General features: G+C 46.7%; 1 long non-coding RNA gene across 2 annotated transcripts; it reads right to left on the bottom strand.

Moving 5' to 3' along the window:
* Nucleotides 1–1,387: 1,387 nt before the first annotated feature.
* Nucleotides 1,388–24,037, bottom strand: LOC141148441 (uncharacterized). Of its 2 annotated transcripts, XR_012245213.1 has the most exons (4): nt 23,774–24,037; nt 23,512–23,668; nt 7,345–7,389; nt 1,388–1,838 (listed from the first exon to the last, which is right to left on the bottom strand). It is a non-coding gene; the product is annotated as an uncharacterized lncRNA (long non-coding RNA). The 2 variants fall into 2 exon arrangements; XR_012245212.1 differs by lacking the exon at nt 7,345–7,389.
* Nucleotides 24,038–27,642: the final 3,605 nt, after the last annotated feature.

The raw sequence follows: 27,642 nt of genomic DNA, 5'->3' as shown, positions 1-27,642 counted from the left end.
GGGCACTATCCCTCCCACTGAGACCAATGATGGGGCACTATTCCTCCCACTGACACAAATGATGGGGCACTATTCCTCCCACTGACACCAATGATGGGACTCTATTCCTCCCACTGACACCAATGATGGGGCATTTTTTCAACCATTGACACCAATGATGGGGCTCTATTCTTCCCACTAAAGATTTGGCATTATTTATGACCACTGACACCAGGATATTTTCTACTACCAATGGCCACAGTCCGACCCCCCTAAAGTCTGAAGGACAGTAAACTGACTCTTTGTTTAGATAGTTTGGAGACTCCTGTATTAGAGGCAACACACCTGTATTGAAACGCTTTGCAGCGCACACTGGTGCCTTGTGGGGTTTTAAAAAATAGGTCGTGTTTTTTTTAGCAAGTTGAGGTGTGTTGGCAGCACGCAAGGAAACACAGGTTAACGCGCCACAAAGAAGAAAATGGGCCCTTTATATACACTATGTTGTCAAAAATATTGGGACGACTGCCTTTACACACACACAGGAACTTTAATGGCATACCAGTCTTAGTCTGTAGGGTTCAATATTGAGTTGGCCCACCCTTTGCAGCTATAACAGCTTCAACTCTTCTGGGAAGGCCGTCCACAAGGTTTAGGAGTGTGTCTATGGGAATGTATGACCATTCTTCCAGAAGTCCATTTGTGAGGTCAGGCACTGATGTTGTGCTCTAATTCATCCCACAGGTGTTCTTTTGGGTTGAGGTCAGGAGTCTGTGCAGGCCAGATAAGTTCCTCCACTCCAAACTCGCTCATCCATGTCTCTATGGACCTTGGTTTGTGCACTGGTGTGCAGTCATGTTGGAACAGGAAGGGGCCATCCCCAAACTGCTCCCACAATGTTTGGAGCATGAAATTGTCCAAAATGTCTCGGTATGCTGACGCCTTAAGATTTCCATTCACTGGAACTAAGGGGCCAAGCCCAACCCCTGAAAAACAACCCCACACCATAATCACAAAGCACAAAGCAAGGTCCATAGAGACATAGAAGATGAGTGAGTCCTGACCTCAACCTGATAGAACACCTTTGGGATGAATTGGAGCGTAGACTGCGAGCCAGGCCTTCTCATCCAACATCAGTGCCTGATCTCACAAATGTGCCTCTGGAAGAATGGTCAAACATTCCCATAGACACACTGCTAAACCTTGTGGACAGCCTTCCCAGAAGAGTTGAAGCTGTTATAGCTGCAAAGGGTGGGCCAACTCAATATTGAACCCTACGGACTAAGACTGGGATGGTATTAAAGTTCTTGTGTGTGTAAAGGCAGGTGTCCCAATACTTTTGGTAATATAGTGTAGTTGACTATAGTTCTCCTTTCAGAAAGCCTATTAATATAAAAGAATCAGACAGGCATTGTAGCTGCAGATTTTATTATGAGGAGAGGATACACAGAATATTGGGAGCTGATACAGATGGGGGGTAAGGTAGACAGATGACAGATGGGGGGGTGATACTCTGCAGCTCAGGTCGGCACAGCGGTCTGGAAATTACTTGTTGCAGTGGATGCAGTTGCTGGAGGGATAGTCCCAGTGGAAGCCGATGGCGTTGATGGCGAAGCTGGAGCGTCCGCTGATGTATCTCAGGAAGGTGTCGGGGAACAGAGGGGAGCTGCTGAAGGTAAATATCTTTGCCGAAACTGAACACGCGCTCCTTATTGGTGATAAATACCAGCTGGCAGACGGTGGAGGTATATTTCCCATTTACCCGGCTAATGTGCTCTCCGGGGGAAAGGAGAATTTCCTCCAGATCACCCGATGTGCCCCTGCGGTACTCTGACCACGTCGTCCCATATCGCATCTGGATCCTGTGGAGGGAACAAACCCACGTCATTCTTCAGAAGAGAAATAGAGAAAGAACATCTAAAATTGTAACATAAGATAAATAATATTATTATTATTATTATTATACAGGATTTATATAGCGCCGACAGTTTACGCAGCGCTTTACAACAACATTAGGGCAGACAGTACAAGTACAATACAATTCAATACAGGAGGAATCAGAGGGCCCTGCTCGTTAGAGCTTACAATCTAAATAATATGAATAAAACTGACATAAGAAGGGCAGCACTTAGGGTGGTCGGGGCCTCTGGGCTTGAGTCACTTTTGGGCCCTACCCTTCTATACATATGCACAGCTCTATAAAACAGAAATAGAAAAGGACAAGGTGCGCCAGACTCAGTGCAGTATTAGAGAACTTCTGTTTAATTGGACAAGACAAAACAGCCAAATGGCTACTCACAAAAGTAGATAATATATAAGCGTATAAGTGGGGGATACTGTACTGGTATTCGTCCTGGGTCCACGATTAATAAAAGCAATAAAAATGGATAAAATGATAATTACCGTATTTATTGGTGTATAACACGCACCCCAAGTTTAGGAGGGAAGTTTAAGGAAAAAACTTACATTTAAATGCCCAACAATGCAGCCTTGTCAGTGTCATTTGCAGACTTGTCAGTGTAGCCTTGCTCCAGTGTCATTGCGCCGCCGAGATACAGAGCCGGATGTCCTGTGTATCTCGGCTGCTTTCAAAAAGGGCGGGCCCCCCTATTGGCCGAGGCCTATGGGCTTGAGCCCAGTCAAGCCTAATGGTAAATCTGGCCCTGGCCATAAGCTCCATTCCCATTGCTGCCAGTGCCGCAGGTATTTCCCCCAAAAATCACAAGATTTATGCATTGGTTTAACCACTTCAATACCGGGCGATCTCACCCCCTTCCTGCCCAGGCTCATTTTCCACTTTCAGAGCTGTCACAGTTTGAATGACAATTACGCGGTCATGCAACACTGTACCCAAATTACTTTTTTTTTTTTCATTTTTTTGAGACAGATAGAACTTTCCTTTGGTGGTATTCAATCACCACTGGGATTTTTTTCTTTTTTGCTAAACAAATGAAAAAAATATCGAAAATTTTGAAAAAAAAAAACCTTTTTCATCATTTCTGTAATACAATTTTACAAATTAATAATTTGCTTCTTCACTGATGGGCACAGATAAGGCACTACTGATGGACACTGATAGGAGGCACTGATATGCTGCACTGATGGATACTGATTATTACTGATGATGCTGCACTTATGGGCACTGATGAGGCGGCACTAATAGGCACTGATGAGACTGTACTGATGAGGCGGCACTAATAGGCACTTATGAGGCAGAACTGATGGGCACTGATGAGGTGGCACTGATGAGACTGTACTGATGAGGCGGCACTAATAGGTACTGATGAGGCAGAACTGATGGGCACTGATGAGGCGGCACTAATAGGCACTGATGAGGCAGCACTGATGAGCACTGATGAGGAAGCACTGGTGGGCACTGATGGGGCAGCACTAATAGGCACTGATGAGGCTGCACTGATAGGCACTGGTGGGCACTAATGATACTGCACTAATGGGCACTGATGAGGCTGCACTGATGGGCACTGATGATGCAGCACTAATAGGCACTGATGGGCACTGATGAGGATGCACTGATGGGCACTAATGAGACGGCACTAATAGGCACTGATGGGCACTGATTAGGCGTCACTGATGAGGATGCACTGATGGGCACTGATGAAGTGGCACTAGTGGGCACTGATAAGGCTGCACTGATGGGCACTGATGAGGCGTCATTAGTGGGCACTGATGAAGTGGCACTGATGGGCACTGATGAGGCGTCACTGGTGGGCACTGATGAGGCAGCACTGATAAGCTGCACTGATTAGGCTGCACTGATGGGCATGGATATGCTAAACTGTTGGGCACTGATATGCTGCACTGATGGACACTGATGGGGCTGAACCAATAATGTCCAGTCAGGATGGCAAAGCCTCTGCCCGGCCGTCAATCTGCTATAAGCTGGGCAGGAAGGTGTTAATAGGGATGGTCAAATTTGGGTGATTTTTTGTGTTATTTTAGGGTGCAATCAGCTGGACCATGAGGATTACGAATGCTCTTTTCAGCTACACTGGACATGTTTTTCTAGTCTCATTATTTTAAATGACTTTACACATGTAACAATGAAATACACAAAATAAAACACAAATGCAAAAATCAAAAAATTACAGAGCAGTTCCTCTATCGAAATTGCATGTACTGTACATTCATCCTGTGTGAATGGGGCAAGATCAAATGTTATTCAGTCTATTTTCTCTGCAATTGGAATGTGTGAATGGGGAAAATACCACATTATGGCCACAAGATGGTGATGAGGAGCACAATTATTTCTCAATAGTCATGTCATAGTCCTAAATCAGGGATCTCCAAACTACACCACATCTGGCCCTCTGCAAGGTCTTATCCGGCCCACCACTAGAGTCAGTGAGGTATACTCAGTGTGCACTGACTGAGGATTCAGGTCAGCAGAGGTCGCCCATGGTCTCCACTTTAACCCCCCCAACGCGCACCCAGACTTTGTAAAGGGTGACTCTAATGGGGACCCTGATGTAAGGGGCATTATGATGGGGACTCTGATAGGGACTCAGGTGTAAAGAGGTCTCTGATGTAAGAAGGGCCCCGATGTAACAGGGAACCCTGACTTAAGGGAGGACTCTAATGGGGACCCTGATGTAAAATGGGACTCTAATGGGGACCCAAATGTAACAGGGAATTTTAATGGGTACCCTGACTTAAGGGTGGGCTCTAATTCAATCTCTCATGTAAGGGGGACTCTAATGAAGACCCTGGCGTAAAGGTGGACTCTGACAGGGACCCTGATGTAAGGGACGCTCTAATGGGGACCCTGATGTAAGGGTAGACTACAATAGGGACACTAATGTAAGGGGGACTCTAATGGGGATCCTGGTGTAAGGGGGAGTCTAATGGGAATCCTGATGTAAAGGGGGAGTCTAATGGGGATCCTGATGTAAGGGTGGAGTCTGATGTGGACCCTGATATAAGGGTGGACTCTTAAGGGAACCCTGATGTAAGGGGGACTCTAATAAGGATTCTGATGTAAGGGGGAGTCTAATAGGGACCCTGATGTAAGGGGGGATTCTAATTGGGGCCCCGATGTAAGCGGGGTCTAATGGGGACCCTGATGTAAGGGGGGACTCTAATTGGGGCCCCGATGTAAGGGGGGGTCTAATGGGGACCCTGATGTAAGGGGGGCATAATGGGGATCCTGATGTAAAAGGCAATCTAATGGGGATTAGACATCCTCAAAAGGTCCCTCAAAATATATGGGGGACCCTTTCAGGGGTCTGTGCGCCATTTCTTTATTTTAAATAGAAGCCATGTGGGAAATTTGCCATCAGTTAAAAAACATTTTTCCTTTGTACCTGTCACTGGACTTCAGTGGAAGTTTTACATGTTGTTCTGCACTGGTACAGGTTCCCAGGGCAGTGTCCTGAGCCAGAGCCGGTACAAGGCGGATGCCCTGGGTGGTACAATTTACAGGAGGGAGGGGGCACAGGTGAAGTGTCGGCAGTGTGTTTCACAGAAAGCACTAGCCGGTGCCACTAATAGCTGTGCCTGTACTGTAGTCGTCTGTACCTGTCTCTGTAACAATGTGCCAAGTACGCTCCTACACCCAGCACAAGCCTAGACAGAGACCGACCGCACCAGCCCTTCCCTGTCAGCACTTCACTCCCCTATGAAGACGATTCGTAGTCCCATCCCGGCGGCGTGATGTCACTCACGGCCAGAGGCGGGATGGGAGGAGCATAGGGAGCTGCTGCTGAAGCTGCGACCAGGAGGTGGAGGTGCCGCCGAGGGGGAACCAGATCAGCAAAGTGTGTATATGATTGCACCAAATTAAGCACCAAACATAATGATTGCCAAATGCCATCTGCAGATTAATAAATGAACTGTCTGGATCAGATGAGGGGAGGAGGCCGAGGGGGGATAATTACCAATGCTACCTATTTTTAATTTCGGTAATATGCAGTATGGGGGGGTTAATGTACTGCCACTGGTCACTGATGCATTAGTGGCTGACCAGTGGCAGTACATTAACCCCCCCATGCTTCATATTACAGAAATTAAAAATAGCAATGGTAATTCACCCCCCCAGCCTCCTTCCCTCCCCCATTCGGATCCAGACAGTTAATTTATTAATCTGCAGCAGGTTCATAAACAAACTGTCTGGATCCGATTGAGTTTGAGGAGAAGGCATCTGGCAGCAGGTAACGATGGCAAATGACACATGGCATCTGGAAATGGGTGACAGTGGTAAGTGACATGTTGCATCTAAGGGCAGGTGATGGTGGTGAATGACACGTTGCATCTCGCAGCAGGTGACGTTGGCAAATGACACGTGGTATCTACCAGCAGGTGATGATGGCAAATGACACGTGGCATCTACCAGCAGGTGACGATGGCAAATGACACGTGGCATCTAGCAGCAGGTGACGATGGCAAATGACACGTGGCATCTAGCAGCAGGTGACGATGGCAAATGACACGTGGCATCTAGCAGCAGGTGACAGTGGTAAGTGACATGTTGCATCTGGCAGCAGGTGATGTTGGAAAGTGACATCTGGTTAGAAGCTAAACAGTGTGGACCTTGAGTGGAGAGTGAACAAGTCTTGCTTTTTGACTGCTGGTGATTGCTGGGTTGCATTTTTAGGTTCTTTTTGTGGATTTTCCTTGTAGCTTTTTAACACCCTTTTCTGATACTTTTAAACAGTTTTTTTTTCTTTGCTTCCTGCAGCCTACTATTCAAGGGGAGTGGTTAATTGGTCACAGGTCCTTGAGGCCTATATGCTTTTCCACATTTTACCACATTTAGATTGTATGTTTCACCTTATCCCTTTTCTCTATTTTTTACTCTACTACTACCATTTCTCTTCTAGCACAGATATAACTTACTTACCATATTTACCATATTTGTTCTTTATATGGTATTTCCTTTTAAACTTACACCAGATAAATATGGTCCAGAACCCCTTCTTGGCCTGGGCCATATATTATATTTACAATGCCCTTGATCCTTCAGTGGCTTTTTTAGCCCACGGATCAAACCTGACTACCTTAATATGGGCTTTTAGTTACTTTTCCTTGCAAATCTTCATCGCAGGTGATTTGGTGCTTTCCGGCTGGTTGTCTGCCCTGGTGGGCGGTGCTCAAAAGTGTGACCTCTCATAAGCCACGTTGCTTCTCACCATGCTGGTCTGGGTTGTGGTGGCGGTAGGGGAGGTTGGAGTCTACCCCTCTGGAGAAGAGGACGAGGCAATACATCTTTTAAAGGGATCTCCATGTGGGAACCTGTGTTTTTCGTTGGACATACTTTTACTTGGTAACTATACTGTATTGATGTATTGCATAATCAATGTAGTTTATATTATACTTATATGAATGGAATATGTACATGTATATCAACCTTACTTTCGTGTTCTCCTCAGCAGACTGATCCTCTGAAGAAGACCCCACCTATAGGGGTTGAAACGCGTCAGGTTTAATGTTCATGATTTAAAGTATTGTTATGAACACATGTCTGCTTATGTATGTTCAGCCATTTATTCTTTTAAAATAATTCCCACTGGAGCTCATTGTTTTTAACTCTGATGGTACATTATTATCCAATAAAATTGTTATTTTTTCATCCAACATTGACCATATCTGTTATTGTGTTGCCTAAAAACCCCAATGTGGGGAAACCTTCCTTTTTTGTTCTAATTTTCAAGGGGTGAGCAGCAATCCTCTTTTTTCCTCTCCAGTGTCCCCTCCATTTTTTCTTGAGGCCTATATAACCTTGTAGAACTCATTGTGAGCCTGCTCATCTTTGAGTCTGCTGGAACTCTGTCCAAGTGGAACTGGTCTAAGTGGTGCGTTAAAACCAGAGTTGGTGGAACTGGTCTAAAGCCGCGTACACACGAGCGGACTTTCCGGCATACTTGGTCCGGCAGACCAGAGTCCGCCAAACAATCCAATCTTGTGTAGGCTCTGGCGACCTTTTTTTTTTCCAAAAGTCCACCGTACCTAGATTTGAAACATGTTTCAAATCTTAGTCCGCCGGACTCTGTTCCTGACGGAAAGTCCGTTCGTCTGTATGCTGGTCCGACGGACAGGGTATTGCATCTCGCGCTTGCTGCAATAGAAAAAACTAATTTTCCTATTGCGGCAAACGCGGGGCATCCCAGGCCCTTAGGTCTGGTATGGATTTTAAGGGGAACCCCCAACACTGAAAAAACTGCGTGGGGTCCTCCCTAAAATCCATACCAGACCCTGATCCGAGAACGCAGCCCGGCCGGTCAGGAAAGGGGGTGGGGACGAGCCCCCCCTCCTGAACGGTACCAGGCAGCATGCCCTCAACATGGGGGTGGGTGCTTTGGGGGAGGGGGGTGCCCTGCGGGGCCTCCCCACCCCAAAGCACCTTGTCCCCATGTTGATGAGGAAAAGGGCCTCTTCCCGACAACCCTGGCTGTTGGTTGTCAGGGTCTGCGGGTGGGGGGCTTATCGGAATCCGGGAGCCCCCTATAATAAGAGGGCCCCCAGATCCCAGCCCCCCACCCTATGTGAATGAGTATGGGGTACATGGTACCCCTACCCATTCACCTAGGGAAAAAGTGTCAATAATAAAACACACTACACGAGTGATGTTACCGATCACGTGACTTCTTCAGAAGAAGACGTCACACGTAGGGACGGAATAGACTTTTTCACATTGCTGGATACACAACGAGCTCGCTGCTCGTAGGAGACAGGCTCTCTCTTCACAGTTTTTATGCGAGTACATTGACTTAAGATTTTAAATGAAGCGCTATCTGGTTGTAACATACTTCACTATCAAGTACCTTTGTCCTGCATATTTCTGTATATATACACCTGAGATGTGGAGGCTGAGCTAGGACCCGCGCTGGTCCAGGACTCCAGCTAGGACCATAGCCACTTGTAACCAGTTGCCATTAGGATTATTCAACGCCGGCAAGCGTGGACATAGGGACGCGATTGAGGCTCAGGACCTGGCAGTTTAGCTACATTTTTTGCGGTTGACCTAGCACCGCTAGGTAAGGGGCCACTACTTACATGAGTGTTTTATGCACGAAGAGGACACAGAGTGAATTGCATCCCAGACACCCCACTGTCGTTTGATTGAAACACCAAGAACCTGTTTATGCACCTTAAATGACTTTTACACTGGCACTTTAATTTACTGCACTTATTGGCATGTTATTTACAATTTTTTTGCAGACTAGCACAGTATTCTAATACCACCATTGTTGGGATATTTTACTATATTGATTTACACCATTCATTATTTATATATTGTTTTGGATTAATTTGTTTGAATGGAGATATCCAGATCACCTTAAAGCACTGGCACTCTATATATTTTGCACAATTTATAAGGACACGTTTCTGATTTTTATTCCCATTTTTTATATGTATTTAGTAGATTTTCACATATAGATATCTTTACTTATTTCTTCTCACTAATATGTGATGCTGATTATCACGATTTTAATAGTTCTATTAGTGCCAACACCAATTTATGCGATTTATTTATTATGCAATTCTATGTGTTATGGGTAGTCAGCACTATGAATTGACCACATACGGAAATTTACAGGGGTACCATGTACCCCATACTCATTCACATAGGTGGGGGACCAGGATCTGGGGGCCCTCTTTTTATAGGGGGCTCCCGGATTCCGATAAGCCCCCCCCGCAGACCCCGACAACCAACGGCCAGGGTTGTCGGGAAGAGGCCCTTGTCCTCATCAACATGGGGACAAAATGCTATGGGGTGGGGGGCCCCGCAGGGTGCCCCCCCTCCCCCAAAGCACCCACCCCCATGTTAAGGGCATGCGGCCTGGTACAGTTCAGGGGGGGGGGGTCGCTCGCTTGTCCCCACCCCCTTTCCTGACCGGCCGGGCTGCGTGCTCGGATTGGGGTCTGGTATGGATTTTAGGGGGGACCCCATGCTCTTTTTTTGGCGTTGGGGGTTCCCGTTAAAATCCATACCAGACCTAAGGGCCTGGGATGCCCCGTGACGGGGCTCGCAAGGTGTCAATCTCGCCAATAAAAGCGGCGAGATTCACTTCCTTTTCGAGTCCCGTCGTACCCGAGTCACATTCAAAATTAACGGACTTGTGTGGGCAAGTCCGTTCATTCTGAAAGTCCGCCGTAACTCCGTCGAAAGTCTGTCGGAAAGACGGGCGGACCTAGCCTGCTGGAAAGTCCGGTCGTGTGTAGGCAAGTCCGTCCGTTCAGGTAGTCCGGTGGAAAGACTGTCGGACCAAGTCTGCTGGAAAGTCCGATCGTGTGTACGAGGCATAAGTGGTGAGTTAAAATCAGAGTTGGTGGAACTGGTCTAAGTGGTGAGTTAAAACCAGAGTTGGTGGAACTGGTCTAAGTGGTGAATTAAAACCAGATTTTAAAACAGGAGGTTATAACAGGGGTCATAGTACCTGTGTAGTTTGAGTACCTGAGTAGTGTGTGTGGATCTTTAGTACTTGTGTATTGTGTACTGTATACTTGTGTGTTGTGAGTAGGGATGAGTTTCATGTTCGAATCGAACGCATGTTCAACTCGAACATCGCCTGTTCAATTGTTCGCAGAATTACAAGCGATATGGGCCGTTCACGCCAAATTCGAGTGGCGCGTCACGGCCCATAATTCACTGCAGCATCGCAGTGCATTGCTGGCTGGTGATTGGCTAAGTATGCACTATGACCCGCATGCTTGGCCAATCACAGCGCCGTCTGTACAGAGAGCTGTAATTGGCCAAAGCCAGGGTAGCTTTGGCCAATTATGGCTCAGGGGGTTTAGTACACGCCCCACACTATATAAGGCCGCCTGCACGGCGGCCCTGTGTAGTGTGTTCCGGCGTTGAGAAAAAGATAGACAGTGTCATTAGATTTAAGTTAGATAGAGTAGGCAGGCGAGTCAGTTAGCTGCACTTACAGTGTATTGTGTGTGTATATATATATATCCTAGGTGTTATATATATTACACACACACTGTATTCAGTTTAGCTAGATCCGTTCCTGTTATTCTCTTCCTACTACTGACAGGCATGCAGGTGTTTTCACAGTATTTACAGCTACCTGAAGAAAATTGCTGGTGTTCTTCTGATCCTATCAGTCCTATTAGCTACAGTATTTATAGTTAGTGTAGTGCGTCCTCTGCACAGTGTGCATCTAAAGCTACCTGAAGAAAATTAGTGTTCTTCTGATCCTATTAGTACAGTACCACAGGCGGCTGCAGTATTTACAAGTTAGTTTAGTGCGTCCTCTGCACAGTGTGCACCTAAAGCTACCTAAACAAAATTAGTGGTGTTCTTCTGATCCTATTAGTACAGTACAGCAGGCAGCTGCAGTATTTACAATTTAGTGTAGTGCATCCCCTGCACAGTGTGCACCTAAAGCTACCTGAAGAAAATTAGTGGTGTTCTTCTGATCCTATTAGTACAGTACCGCAGGCAGCTGCAGTATTTACAAGTTAGTTTAGTGCGTCCTCTGCACAGTGTGCACCTAAAGCCACCTGAAGAAAATTAGTGGTGTTCTTCTGATCCTATTAGTACAGTACCGCAGGCAGCTGCAGTATTTACAAGTTAGTTTAGTGCGTCCTCTGCACAGTGTGCACCTAAAGCCACCTGAAGAAAATTAGTGGTGTTCTTCTGATCCTATTAGTACAGTACCGCAGGCAGCTGCAGTATTTACAATTTAGTGTAGTGCGTCCCCTGCACAGTGTGCACCTAAAGCTACCTAAAGAAAATTAGTGGTGTTCTTCTGATCCTATTAATACCACAGGCAGGCAGCTAGAGCATTTACAGTTAGTGTAGTGCATCCTCTGCACAGTGTGCGCCTAAAGCTACCTGGAGACAATTGCTGTTGTTCTGCTCCTATTAATACCACAGGCAGGCAGCTACAGTATTTACAGTTATTGTACTGTGTCCTCTGCACAGTGTGCACCTAAAGCTACCTGAATAAAATTGGTGGTGTTCTTCTGATCCTATATTAATTCCACAGGCAGGCAGCTACAGTATTTACAGTTATTGTACTGTGTCCTCTGCACAGTGTGCACCTAAAGCTACCTGAATAAAATAGGTGGTGTTCTTCTGATCCTATTAATACCACAGGCAGGCAGTTACAGTATTGCAGTTAGTGTACTGTGTCCTCTGCACAGTGTGCACTGTAACATCGGGGGTTCATTTAGCTTAAAGGTAGAGCTTACCAGTGAGCTGAGTCCACGCCAGATATGCAGTTTTAAGGGCTTGTAGGCCCACTTTTATTAAAGAAAGAAAATGTCCGATAACAGAAGAGTTGCCCACGCAGGGGTTTCAGCTTTCCACAGCAACAATGTAAGTTCAATCAAAAATACCAAGCCACCTGGCTCTCTTTAGCAGCACTGCTGCTCAGACTTTTGCTTCAGCCCTCTCGGCTCTATAACAGAGTTCCTGTACACATGCTTCAGCCCTCTCGGCTCTATAACAGATTTCCTGTACACATGCTTCAGCCCTCTCGGCTCTATAACAGATTTCCTGTACACATGCTTCAGCCCTCTCGGCTCTATAACAGATTTCCTGTACACATGCTTCAGCCCTCTCGGCTCTATAACAGATTTCCTGTACACATGCTTCAGCCCTCTCGGCTCTATAACAGATTTCCTGTACACCCAGTACCTCAGCACTCTTTTCCAGCCCACAGGCTTAGACCCTCTGTCTGCTCTGACAGACAGACCTGTGCAGACATGCACACTTCTCCCTTGCTTGCCTGGACTCCTCGGGAGGGTGGAGCCCAGAACTATGGTCAGGTGTCTACAAATAGCCCAACACACACCTGACCAGTCAATCTGCTGGTGGATCTCAAAACCTGGAGAAAGCTGCAAAAGCAGTTTTCTCCAGTCCACATTTGCTTGAGGCAAGGCTTCAGAGCATAAATGTGCATACCCTATGTCCACCTCAACCCCATTTTCACAGTGACAGGGACTCTCACTATTACATATCCCCCCCCTTTGTTTCGATCCGGAGGGAGGAACACCAGCACCCGTCATGGTTGGGACACCTCTGCGCTGGCTGTCAGCCACGTAGGCCCAACCTTTTTTTCGGGTGCGCTTCCAGGTACGTCCCACCCTGGATCTTAACAGGGTCCTACATTTCCCTATACTCAGCCTATTCCCTCTGTCCTTGGGGTTCCTGAGCTCACATTTCTTTTCTGTTGGCCCCCTGCCTTTCCTGCTGCTTCCTTCCAACTCAGTTTTCTGATTCTGTAGAGAACCTCCTCCAGACACTACGCCTGATGAGTAACCACCTTTTCCCTCACTGGTACCCGTTTTCCCCATCACAATAGGTCTCTTGGGTTTACCAACTCTTTTGCCTCCCCGCTTCAAGTTTCCTGGTTTCCCAAAACCTCTCTCAGCATTACTGTTCTGAGACTGTAGGGGGCCTATTTTTATGGTGTTTTTAACGGGACTCCTCCTCTTATTTCTGGTACCTGACTCAGCAGTCACTAATTGTTTACCAGGTTTACCTGTACCTTTGGACACCACATTATAATGTACCATTAACACATTACTTGATTCATCATTGACAGACATTTTCAAACCAACATTACACCTCTCAATGTTGCACATGTCACCAATGCCTTTTTTTTCAGCATTTGCTAGGGCAGAGTCTGCAGAGGGCACACATACCGGAGGGCCGCCATCACCCACAGGAACCTCACAGGATGTCACCTCCCCTGGGTTCACCCACTCTGCAGACAGCTGTCCTACCACTTGACCTTTAATACCACCTGGATTTCTATCCAAAACCGGAACAGGCGAGCTCTCGTCTGATCCGCGTACCAACCTTATTGCACTTTTTACCCATTTCCCTGTCTCAGGGACCATATCAGGTTTGTCACATAAACCTATTATTGGACTGGTGACCCCAGTCTCTTTAACCACCTCTGTCTGAGCCCTGGTCAGGATTTCTGCTGTTTTCTGGTCCATGCTCGGCCCTTCCATCTCACGTGGTTTTTCCACCGGTGCAGTATACGCGCCCTTCACCGACAACTGACCAGCACCACCCTGGACCATAACTGCAGAAATGCTTCCCATCGGGCTTTTAGGAGGTGAAACCTCAGACATTGACTCATTTTTAGTTTCTCCAAAGCATCTCCCATATACCATTTTTTCAGGAATTAACCCAGCAGCATACCCAGAAGCAACTTTTAACAAGAGTAATACTTTCAAGAATAAACCATTCCTGTCTTGTTCTTCTTTGTTCTGTACAGCCTGCCATTTAGTGCTCCACCTAGTGGTACTCCACAGTACCAGGCCATCTGACTGTGGAGGAGACACCCCAATATAGATTGGCTGTACATCCCAAAGTTTAAGCAGCTCCTTTAATGCTTTGGTTACAGACCAGACCCTTAATCCCAGACCCAAGTCCGTTCTGGGGACTTTCATTACATTGGGAATGCAGAGAGACTCATTGGCTGAGACTTGAGAAGTTGCAATTGTCAAACCAACATCCTCCCAGCTGGAGGTAACCACAGCCTGGTGCTCACCCAGAGCGCTGCCAGGTGCTGGACTCATACCCAACTTCTCAGGTTCAGCATCAGTGAACGGCTCCAGAACATTACCAGTGACAACGTCACTTTGACACTCCATGACAACCTCAGTTTTGTGCATAAAAACCTCATCTATCAGGGAGATAAGATTTTTACTCCAACTATCCCAATCCATTGTTTGTGCGCTCCATTCACCTGTACTCCTCAGAACCGATCCATCCGCCCAAGGGGACACATAACAGATGGGCTCAGGCACATTACACAAATCATTGTGAATCATGTCAGACTGTGGTAATACATGTTTTAACACAGAAGGTTGCAATATACCATGTTCACCACCTTGCTCGGCTGGTGCTTCATAAACCTCACACACCTTTGCATTTTTCACAGGTTGTGTTAACCCACCATTTACCTGCACATTTTTAGTACTAGCAGTTTGCACTAACACATTACCATTACACGGTACAGTTCCACACTGTCCCACCAGAGTGACATCGCAGTTGTCCAGGGCAACCTCCGGCTCCAATAAATGAAGTTCCCTGGAGATGTCTAGGGACAACTGTGATGTCTTACTACCAGTTGCTATGGGCAATGGCCCATTTTTGACTACAGCTTTTGCTCTGCAAGAACCTGGGGGTTTCCCAACAGCAATACATTTTCCATAATCATCAACATTGACAACATTTGTACCTCTTGCAGGCTGTCCTAGCCCACCGCCAACTTGAGACTGGCAGACATTAGACACATCACTATTTTCCTCTTGAGATGCACACACAGGTGCAGGTTTGACTTTAACCCCTGCCTCCCCACTGCACAGGGTACTGCACAGGGACAAGTCACCCTCAAGAACACATTCAGTGGCCCCACTAACTGGGGTCACTCTCACATCATCAGGGACAGTCTCGTAACCAGTCCTTTTATACATGAAATCAGCAGTTCCAGCCATCACTTCATTAAAGTCAGTCTTACCCACCGCAGTAGTTGGGGTCACCATCTTCATTTGAGTACGTTGTCTTTCATCTGTGGTGTCTCCACAGGCTGACACCCCCATGTGGTCACAGAGCAACACTGCAGCCTTTCTAGACCCACTGATGCCCCCTGTAGGCAACACAAGATTCCTGTTGCTAGGGGTAACAGCAGACTTGCACTCCAAAACTGGTTGGCTATACCTCATGCAGGATGTAGACTGTTGCACCCTCCTTTCTGGGCTGACCACTTTCCCTAAGCGGCCATGACACGAAACTTTGCATTTCTCTGCATTTCCAAAATCTTGGTCTTCCGGTGACACCTCTCCCATCCTGGAGCATTGCTGGTGGCCCATGATACGCTGGAACACTCCTCTAAGAAGAATTTCCTCTTTAAACTTGCAGTAGTCATCCTGTTCCCAATCCATCAAATGGTAAACCGACCGGAACTCTATCCGTAACAAGGGTTGCAGCAATTTTGGCCACTGGTCCCTAGGCCATTTTCTCCTTACAGCGACTTTTTCAAATTTTTTCAGGAAGTCCCCAACCTCCTCTGTAGGTAGCATGGGTTGCACATAGTCAGAGGCCACAATCTCATCCCCTTGCACTGCGGCCCACTCTTTGCGATTCCGCTTGAACCATTCATTTACTGCATCGCACATCACTAGGCCTTCTGGACTGGCCCTCCTAGGTGGCGACATCTTCTCAGGCCACGCTGAGCTCACTTCCACCACACTTTTGCGCTTTCCAGCAAAAAAAAAAAAAAAAATGAAGCACTGTTACTTTAAAGCAAGTTGCTTTTCACTTCATGCAAGATTTCCTCACCTGCACAGTGCACACACAGATTGTGCTGTCTCATGCACACAAACACAGTTCATAGCAGGAAAAAAATAAGTTTGACTTTTCATTCACAGGTACACCACCTGCAACACACAATGCCTTTTGCCTGGCTGCACTTCCACACACAGCCAATAGTTCCTGACTTGAACTCACTGTGGAGCAAGGACCCGGATTCCACCGTCTTCTGCCCGCATCCAACAACCACTTGTAACATCGGGGGTTCATTTAGCTTAAAGGTAGAGCTTACCAGTGAGCTGAGTCCACGCCAGATATGCAGTTTTAAGGGCTTGTAGGCCCACTTTTATTAAAGAAAGAAAATGTCCGATAACAGAAGAGTTGCCCACGCAGGGGTTTCAGCTTTCCACAGCAACAATGTAAGTTCAATCAAAAATACCAAGCCACCTGGCTCTCTTTAGCAGCACTGCTGCTCAGACTTTTGCTTCAGCCCTCTCGGCTCTATAACAGAGTTCCTGTACACATGCTTCAGCCCTCTCGGCTCTATAACAGATTTCCTGTACACATGCTTCAGCCCTCTCGGCTCTATAACAGATTTCCTGTACACATGCTTCAGCCCTCTCGGCTCTATAACAGATTTCCTGTACACATGCTTCAGCCCTCTCGGCTCTATAACAGATTTCCTGTACACATGCTTCAGCCCTCTCGGCTCTATAACAGATTTCCTGTACACCCAGTACCTCAGCACTCTTTTCCAGCCCACAGGCTTAGACCCTCTGTCTGCTCTGACAGACAGACCTGTGCAGACATGCACACTTCTCCCTTGCTTGCCTGGACTCCTCGGGAGGGTGGAGCCCAGAACTATGGTCAGGTGTCTACAAATAGCCCAACACACACCTGACCAGTCAATCTGCTGGTGGATCTCAAAACCTGGAGAAAGCTGCAAAAGCAGTTTTCTCCAGTCCACATTTGCTTGAGGCAAGGCTTCAGAGCATAAATGTGCATACCCTATGTCCACCTCAACCCCATTTTCACAGTGACAGGGACTCTCACTATTACAGCACCTAAAGCTACCTGAAGACAATTGCTGGTGTTCTCATACTAATACTACAGGCAGGCAGTTGATTCTGCTAGCTGCAGTATCAGTATATATATAGTGTACTGCTTTGCGCAGCTACATCTCACTGCAGGCCATTAGTAGGGATGAGCTTCGCGTTTGAGTCGAACCCATGTTCGACTCGAACATCGTCTGTTCGATCGTTCGCCGAATTGCGAACGATATTGGCCGTTCGCGCCAAATTCGTGTGGCATGTCACGGCCCATAATTCACTGCAGCATCGCAGTGCATTGCTGGCTGATGACTGGCCAAACATGCACTATGACCCGCATGCTTGGCCAATCACAGCGCTGTCAGTAGAGAGAGCTGTAATTGGCCAAAGGCCAAAGTGTTCCGGCGTGCTTAGAGAGAGAGAGAGAGAGAGACAGTGTCATTTCATTTGAGTTAGCTAGATTAGGCAGGACAGTCAGTGAGTTAGCTGCACTTACAGTGTATTGTGTATATATATGCAACCCAGGTGTTGTGTATATATATATATATATATATATATATATATATATATATATATATATATATATATACACACACTGTATTCAGTTTACTGACAGGCAGTCTTGTCTTGTTACAGTGTTTACAGCTACCTGAAGAAAATTGCCGGTGTTCTTTTGATCCTATTAGTACCACAGTCAGGCAGCTAGACTATTTACAGTTAGTGTAGTGCGTCCTCCTCACAGTGTTCAGTTAAAGCTACAAGTTAGTTTAGTGTGACCTCTGCACAGTGTTCAGCTAAAACTACAAGTTAGTGTAGTGCGTCCTCCTCACAGTGTTCAGCTAAAGCTACAAGTTAGTTTAGTGTGACCTCTGCACAGTGTTCAGCTAAAGCTACAAGTTAGGGTAGTGCGTCCTCCTCACAGTATTCCGCTAAAGCTACAAGTTAGTGTAGTGCGTCCTCCTCACAGTGTTCAGCTAAAACTACAAGTTAGTGTAGTGCGACCTCTGCACAGTGTTCAGCTAAAGCTACAAGTTAGTGTAGTGCGTCCTCCTCACAGTGTTCAGCTAAAACTACAAGTTAGTGTAGTGCGACCTCTGTACAGTGTTCAGCTAAAGCTACAAGTTAGGGTAGTGCGTCCTCCTCACAGTGTTCCGCTAAAGCTACAAGTTAGTGTAGTGCATCCTCCTCACAGTGTTCAGCTAAAACTACAAGTTAGTTTTTTGCGAGCTCTGCATAGTGTTCAGCTAAAGATACCTGTAGAAGGTTGGTGGTGTTTTCCTGATCCTATCACTACCGCAGGCAGCTAAATAAGCTACAAGTTAGTATTTTGCGAGCTCTGCACAGTGTTCAGCTAAAGCTACAAGTTAGTGTAGTGCGTCCTCCTCACAGTGTTCAGCTAAAACTACAAGTTAGTGTAGTGCGACCTCTGCACAGTGTTCAGCTAAAGCTACAAGTTAGTGTAGTGTGTCCTCCTCACAGTGTTCAGCTAAAACTACAAGTTAGTGTAGTGCGACCTCTGCACAGTGTTCAGCTAAAACTACAAGTTAGTGTAGTGCGACCTCTGCATAGTGTTCAGCTAAAGCTACAAGTTAGTGTAGGGTGTCCTCCTCACAGTGTTCACCTAAAGCTACAAGTTAGGATAGTGCATCCTCCTCCCAGTGTTCAGCTAAAACTACAAGTTAGTGTAGTGCGACCTCTGCACAGTGTTCAGCTAAAGCTACAAGTTAGTGTAGTGCGTCCTTCTCACAGTGTTCAGCTAAAGCTACAAGTTAGTTTAGTGTGACCTCTGCACAGTGTTCAGCTAAAGCTACAAGTTAGGGTAGTGCACCCTCCTCACAGTGTTCAGCTAAAGCTACAAGTTAGTGTAGTGCATCCTCCTCACAGTGTTCAGCTAAAACTACAAGTTAGGGTAGTGCACCCTCCTCACAGTGTTCAGCTAAAGCTACAAGTTAGTGTAGTGCATCCTCCTCACAGTGTTCAGCTAAAACTACAAGTTAGTGTAGTGCGACCTCTGCACAGTGTTCAGCTAAAGCTACAAGTTAGTGTAGTGTGTCCTCTGAACAGTGTTCAGCTAAAGCTACAAGTTAGTGTAGTGCATCCTCCTCACAGTGTTCAGCTAAAACTACAAGTTAGTGTAGTGCGACCTCTGCACAGTGTTGAGATAAAGCTACAAGTTAGTGTAGTGCGACCTCTGCACAGTGTTCAGCTAAAGCTACAAGTTAGTGTAGTGCGTCCTCCTCTCAGTGTTTAGATAAAACTACAAGTTAGTTTTTTGCGAGCTCTGCACAGTGTTCAGCTAAAGCTACCTGTAGAAGGTTGGTGGTGTTTTCCTGATCCTATCACTACCGCAGGCAGCTAAATAAGCTACAAGTTCGTTTTTTGCAAGCTCTGCACAGTGTTCAGCTAAAACTCCAATTTAGTGTAGTGTGACCTCTGCACAGTGTTCAGCTAAAACTACAAGTTAGTGTAGTGTGACCTCTGCACAGTGTTCAGCTAAAGCTACAAGTTAGTGTAGTGCGTCCTCCTCACAGTGTTCAGCTAAAACTACAAGTTAGTGTAGTGCGACCTCTGCATAGTGTTCAGCTAAAGCTACAAGTTAGTGTAGTGCGTCCTCCTCACAGTGTTCAGCTAAAGCTACAAGTTAGTTTAGTGTGACCTCTGCACAGTGTTCAGCTAAAGCTACAAGTTAGGATAGTGCGCCCTCCTCACAGTGTTCAGCTAAAACTACAAGTTAGTGTAGTGCGACCTCTGCACAGTGTTCAGCTAAAGCTACAAGTTAGTGTAGTGCGTCCTCCTCACAGTGTTCAGCTAAAGCTACAAGTTAGTTTAGTGCGTCCTCTGAACAGTGTTCAGCTAAAGCTACAAGTTAGTGTAGTGCATCCTCCTCACAGTGTTCAGCTAAAACTACAAGTTAGTGTAGTGCGACCTCTGCACAGTGTTCAGCTAAAGCTACAAGTTAGTGTAGTGCGTCCTCTGAACAGTGTTCAGCTAAAGCTACAAGTTAGTGTAGTGCATCCTCCTCACAGTGTTCAGCTAAAACTACAAGTTAGTGTAGTGTGACCTCTGCACAGTGTTCAGCTAAAGCTACAAGTTAGTTTAGTGTGACCTCTGCAAAGTGTTCAGCTAAAGCTACAAGTTAGGGTAGTGCATCCTCCTCACAGTGTTCAGCCAAAGCTACAAGTTAGTGTAGTGCGTCCTCCTCACAGTGTTCAGCTAAAACTACAAGTTAGTGTAGTGCGACCTCTGCACAGTGTTCAGCTAAAGCTACAAGTTAGTGTAGTGCGCCCTCCTCTCCGTGTTTAGCTAAAACTACAAGTTAGTTTTTTGCGAGCTCTGCACAGTGTTCAGCTAAAGCTACCTGTAGAAGGTTGGTGGTGTTTTCCTGATCCTATCACGACCGCAGGCAGCTAAATAAGCTTCAAGTTAGTTTTTTGCAAGCTCTGCACAGTGTTCAGCTAAAGCTACAAGTTAGTGTAGTGCATACTCTGAACAGTGTTCAGCTAAAACTCCAATTTAGTGTAGTGCGACCTCTGCACAGTGTTCAGCTAAAGCTACAAGTTAGTGTAGTGCGCCCTCCTCACAGTGTTCAGCTAAAACTACAAGTTAGTGTAGTGCGACCTCTGAACAGTGTTCAGCTAAAGCTACAAGTTAGTGTAGTGCGTCCTCTGAACAGTGTTCAGCTAAAGCTACAAGTTAGTGTAGTGCGTCCTCTGAACAGTGTTCAGCTAAAACTACAAGTTAGTTTTTTGCGAGCTCTGCACAGTGTTCAGCTAAAGCTACCTGTAGAAGGTTGGTGATGTTTTCCTGATCCTATCACTAACGCAGACAGCTAAATAAGCTACAAGTTATTTTTTTGCGAGCTCTGCACAGTGTTCACCTAAAGCTACCTGTAGAAGGTTGGTGGTGTTTTCCTGATCCTATCACTACCGCAGGCAGCTAAATAAGCTACAAGTTAGTTTTTTGCGAGCTCTGCACAGTGTTCAGCTAAAGCTACCTGTAGAAGGTTGGTGGTGTTCTCATACTATAGGCAGGCAGTTGATTTTGCTAGCTGCAGTATCAGTATATATATATATATATATATATATACAGTATATATATACACATACACATACATATATATATATATCCCAGCTTAGTGCAGCTACAGGCCATAAGTATGTCTGGAAGGCCAACAAAGAGAGGCAGACAGTCACAAGCCAATAAAAGAGGGCAAGCAGGCTCTGCTTCTAGAGGCAACAGTGCTGGTCATCGAGAAGGTGCATCCTCATCAGCACGTGGCTGTGGAATACGCTTGGCCTTTTTTTCGACAGCTGGCCGTGTTGAGCCGCAACATGCGGAAGACTTGGTCGAGTGGATGACCAAGCTGTCCTCATCCTCCTCATCCTCTCTCACCCATGCTCAGGGTACTTTGTCTGGCAAAGCAGCTGCCAACGCGGCCTCTTCCCTCGGCTCAATGGCATCAGTGACTCCTTCCCTAGCCCCACCATGTCCTCCTGAGGAGTCCCTCGAACTGTTTGACCAGAGTGTTGGGTATTTGCTCCAGGAGGATGCCCAGCATTTAGAAGGCTCTAATGATGATACTGAGCTAGATGAAGGCAGTAACGTGAGCACGGACAGAGGGGGTGCCCAAAAAGGACAGCAATCTGGCAGTCATGCTCCCCCTGCTGCAGCATACTGCCAGGTTTGCTCCAGTGATGAGGAGGGAGGGGATGTTGAGGTCACTGACTCAACGTGGGTGCCTGATAGGAGAGAGGAGGAGGAGGAGGCACATCACCAATGAGGCAGGATGTCCTCCAGGGGCCAGCCTAAGGGCAACACACTGACTGCATCACACCCCAAAGCTCCGCATGTGCAGGGCGCTGCTGTCTCTGTGCGTTATTCCAAAAGTTCTTTGGTGTGGGCCTTTTGAGACGAGTGCATCAGATCACACCGCTGCTATTTGCAACATATGTCTCAAGCGTATCTCGCGTGGCCAAAACATCTCCCGCTTGGGCACCACATGCTTGACCAGACATATGTTGACCTGCTATGCAGTTCTGAAAGATTGGAGGGTTATTAGATCTCATCACAGGATGGACTGTGGAGGTCTCATATGTAGAGCAGTGCCAACGTCCTATTTTAAGTCTTAGAAAAAAGGAAGGGGGGGGTAAAAATACCCAGGAGAACGAAACAGATGGACTTTGTAGGCACCAATCATAAAAATCAATGTAAACTTTTATTTATACACAAATTTAAAAGGAATTACATAAACGTAAACATTTTTTAAAAAACGCAGTACATTGCGGAAATTGGTATTATATGTCACTACATAAATGTATGAGAACGGATCGGGGAATAGCCCCTATACCAGAGGGGGGGATAAACCCCTTCCCTTCCCATTAAATAACCTCAAACTGATATAGCTCGGTATGGCTCTACATGTTTCGCAAATTTGAATGCTTCTTCAGAAGCTTGTTTGGGTTACCTGTAATGGGAAATAATAGAGAAGGACATACACCAAAAAAAACAAAACAAACATACAGTAGCATATTAATATTATTTTTGCATAAAGACTTTTCAATAGTGCGTCTCAATCAGAACCACTGAGTACCGTGAGGAAGCGATCCCAAAGGCCCAAGATTCAACTCGCATATGGTGACCTGTGATAACATGCGGGGACGTGTCTGGTAAAGAGATTTATATCACCAGTAGACTCAAGGGGGGTAGTGAGCTAGAGAATCCCAACTGTCCAAAAAAGGGGGGTAATAATAACCAATGTACATCTGTGGTAAAACCGGAACATTCATATGTAGAAGAGAGCATAAGGCACAACTAGATGGGGGGTGGGGGTAAGGGAGGGAAGGAAAGAGAGAGAGGCAAGGAAAGGGGGGGAGGGGGGGAGGGAAGGGGGGAAGGGAGAGAGAAAGGAGAAACCAAAAAGGGGGAATAGACAGAGGAACTGGGATATAGCAAGTAATGTACCAGCCAGAGTAAATGGATCTGTCTTCAGATCAGATAGAGGTTATGGATAATTGAAAAGCCATGCATTCAGAGACAAAGCCTCCAATGACCAAGGTGCATAAGGGAATCCAGAAACTGTAATCTGAAGATGTAGATAATATCTAATTAGCCAATATTGAGACCAGCTCCTTATAGTGTGCCGTTATACCAATAAATCAAATGGCATAAACAGATCCTCATATACATGCTAAGTACAGGTATGCCTGTAGGGTTAAATAATTGCACATGAAGGACTGCTCCTACCTTGTAGGGTAATACAGGTGAGCAGGTCTTGTAAACAGCATAAATCAGCTACTTGCTTGTAAACATGGCACAAAATAGATCTTGACTAACATGGCTGCAATAGAGCTCTGATCCTATCCCAGCAAGGAGCTATCTAATAAGCTCCCAGGACCGCCATCTATATTAGGGAGTGAGAGAAACATCAGGTTTCATCTAGTTGCACAAACAGAGTACAGCTACAGAGCATTTAGTTTAGATTTGTATAAATCCAGCATACTCTTACCAGACAGCTTGTTTTGTTCAACAGGTGACACCCAGGCATCAGAGTGCCATGGAGAGTAGTGGCGTGGTATAAGGCTGTTACTGACAGCCTTAAATACACGTCCCAATCAGGTGTGTAGGACATGCATCACCTGATTCGGCTGAACGGAGCTGCGCACGCACTCACATCCCATCGCACATGCTCAGTGGTCAGACAGGCCTCTGTCATGGAAAACGATGTGAGGAGGGAGAGCAGTCCTATAGGTAATAGATCTATGAGCTCCCCCTAGTGGTTCCTCCTAGATACAGCGTGTAAAGCGCTGTAAAGGCTGGGACCAACATATGGAAAGTCTGGAGATATCAACGCACACATCATGGAGTGTGCATTGTAAATCCAGGGGGAGAGGGGTAGATCTACACCGAACGCCGCAGACACCATCCCCCAAAGAGCAAGGGGAGGGCAGAATGCGGCTTACCGACGAGCAACTTAGCAGCCACACCATGAGGTGTTGGTATGGCTAAGATACATCAATGACATTTTCATCATATGGCCCGGGTCCCAACAAACACTGGCTTCTTTTGTAGATCATCTAAATAACAATACGTTTAATTTAAAGTTCACTTACAATAGCGACTTACACAAAATTTAGTTTTTAGATCTAACGATCTACAAGGACGCCAATCTATGTCTGGCGACTACACTTTACCGCAAAGAGACGGCAGGGAATATGATACTTCATGCCTCTAGCGCCCACCCGTCCACCCTGGTACGAAGTATCCCCTATGCACAGTACATCCGCCTTAGGAGAAATTGTACTACTGATAATGATTTCAAACACCATGCGGACTTACTGAGGGAACGTCTCCTTAAAACGGGGATACTCCAAGTCCCTACTCCGCAAAACCTTTAATAAAGCCTGTGACCAATCTAGAAATGCACTCCTTTTCTCCAAGGAACCCAGGGGGAGGAACATTCAACGACGAAATTCATCACACAATACTCGCACCAACAGTACCAATTACGCAATATACTACAGCAACACTGGCATATTTTATCTGAGGACCCCATCCTAAAGAAATATATCAGTGACCACCCTGAGATCGTTTTTAAAAAAGCACCATCCTTGCGTGATAAGCTGACTAGGAGCCATTTTGCATCCTCACAGGCTCAAACGACCAATAGAATGGGTATATACACTTGCGGACACTGCTCTTTTTGCCCCTGGGTATCCACAGGCCACAAATTCCAATTGCCCAACGGTGAGACATTCTGTCCACGTTTTTGGGCAGACTGTAACACCCAAGGTGTAATATACTTGATGACGTGTAGATGTGGGATATTCTATGTGGGTAAGACCATCCGCCACTTATGGCAGAGGATACGTGACCACGTATATTACTCAACAAATGGGAAAATGCTTAGTCCCATTAGTAGACATCTCGATTTATGCCACAGATTCGACACCTCTGTTGCGACTTTTATTGTCCTAGCAGTAATTCCTCAAGACCCAAGGGGGGGTGATTGGGACAGGAGGATACTCCAACAAGAGGCCAAGTGGATTGAACGCCTGAATGCCACACGGTGGCCAGGCATTAACGAAGTACAATCCTATAAATCCTTTCTTGGATAAAAATTTAAGGTTGACCTATATGACAACCAACTAAGGCCGAATGATTTATAGCAATTAGGTAACACGCAGTTTACCATAGTCTATAGTCCCTAGAAATTTGCACTATCAATCCACTGGCCCCTCCCTCTTCAGGACAGGAGATCCCCCTGTCCACTGCTCCGCCCATCATGGGCACTTCTGCAGCTAAACACAGTCTATTATACCCCTTGCTAGTGTTGTGTATGGATATTAGTGGTCTTACTGAGTTTAAGTATTGTTTAATTGCAGGAAATCGCAAACTTGTAATCACACTGTTATTTGCAAAATGTATATGCGTATTGTATTTCTTCTATCAGCATTAACTATTAGTATGCATTTGTAAGTTGTATCACCATGAATGGAGTCATTCCCTTCATGGTAACGAACATTTTAATCATGTAGACTGGCCTTGCGTCTCAGGCCAGTTACAAGTACTGAGGTAAGCTGACCCGGTCCCTATCAACTTGCTGGTGTCTGGATCACATGTGCGGCCGGTAAGCCGCATTCTGCCCTCCCCTTGCTCTTTGGGGAAGACCCACCCCTTCCGTGAGTTTGTGGAATGTGCGGTTCCTCAGTGGCAGGTACCCAAACGCCACTTTTTCTCACGGAAGGCGATTCCGGCGCTCTACCGGCATGTGGAAGGCAATGTCTTGGCCTCGCTGGACAGGGCGGTCAGCGGTAAGGTGCATATTACCGCTGACTCATGGTCCAGCAGGCATGGACAGGGACGTTACCTAAGTTTCACCATGCATTGGGTGACTCTGCTGGCAGCTGGGAAGGAAGCAGGACAAGGTGCAGTAGTGTTGGAGGTTGTTCCGCCACCACGCCTCCAAAATGCTACTACTAATGATTTTGACACACCTCTCTCCTCCACCCCCTCCTCTTCTTCTTCCTCCATGGCCTCTTCATGTGTTTTGTCCTCGGAACCAGCGGTGCTCCGTAGCCATTCAAGGGGCTATGCAAGCATGCAGGCCAAAATATGCCATGCGGTGCTTGAGCTGGTGTGCTTGGGGGACAGGAGCCACACTGGGGCAGAGGTTCTGTCAGCTCTGCAGGGGCAGGTTCAGAGGTGGTTGACGCCACACCAGCTTAAGGCAGGAATGGTGGTTTGCGACAATGGCACCAACCTCCTCTCTGCCCTCCGACAGGGACAAATGACCCATGTGCCCTGTTTGGCTCACGTCCTTAACTTGGTGGTGCAGTGGTTCTTGGGCAGGTATCCGGGCTTACAGGATGTCCTGAGGCAGGCCAGGAAAGTCTGTGTGCATTTCCACAGATTTTTCATATAATGCCAGTGCTCGGCTGGCAGACCTCCAAAAGGAGTTTAACCTGCCCAAGAACCGCCTAATCTGTGACATGCCCACCAGGTGGAACTTAACGTTGGCCATGCTGCAGCGGCTGCACATGCAGCAGAGGGCCATCAATGAGTACCTCTGCGACTATGGCACCAGGACAGGGTCAGGGGAGCTTGTTTTTTTTTCCCCACGCCAGTGGGCCATGATCAGGGATGCATGCACTGTCCTGTCACCATTTGAAGAGGCCACGAGGATGGTGAGCAGTGACAGTGCATGCATCAGTGACACTGTCCCCCTTGTCCACCTGTTGGAGCACATGCTGCGTGGAATAATGGACAGGGCACTTGAGGCAGAACAGAGGCAGGAAGTGGAGGACTTCCTTAGCTCTCAAGGCCCCCTTTATCCAGACAGTGTTCCTGCATGCCCGCCGATCACACAGGAAGAGGAGGAGGAGGATTGTGTCAGTATGGAGGTGGAGCCTGGCACTCAGCATCAGCAGCAGTCTTTAAGGGATAAGTCCCAAGAAACACATGGACTTGTACGTGGCTGGGAGGAGGTGGCTGCGGACCATGTTGTCCTTAGTGACCTAGAGGACTCCGGACTGAATGCCTCAGCAAACCTACGCTGCATGGCCTCCCTGATCCTGCAAAGCCTGCTTAAGGATCCTCGTATTCATGGTATCAAGGAGAAGGACCAATACTGGCTGGCAACCCTCCTTGATCCATGTTACAAGGGTAAGGTTGCGGACCTTATCTTGCCATCGCAAGAGGGAGCAGAGGATGATACATCTTCGGGAGGCCTTGCAGAAAGGTCTGTGCAACACGTTCCCAGAGACTGGGAGGTTACAAACTCCTGTTTCTGGACAACGTGTTGCTGAGGCTTCGGTCAGTCAAAGAAGGAGCAGTGGAGAAGGTGGCCATATGACCGATGCGTTCAGACAATTTTTT

The sequence above is a fragment of the Aquarana catesbeiana genome, linkage group LG06, assembly GCF_042186555.1.
Source record: "Aquarana catesbeiana isolate 2022-GZ linkage group LG06, ASM4218655v1, whole genome shotgun sequence".
In the NCBI taxonomy this organism is placed as follows: Eukaryota; Metazoa; Chordata; class Amphibia; order Anura; family Ranidae; genus Aquarana; species Aquarana catesbeiana.
Note: the sequence above shows the minus strand (reverse complement) of the source record. Positions and strands in the feature narration are given on the sequence as shown.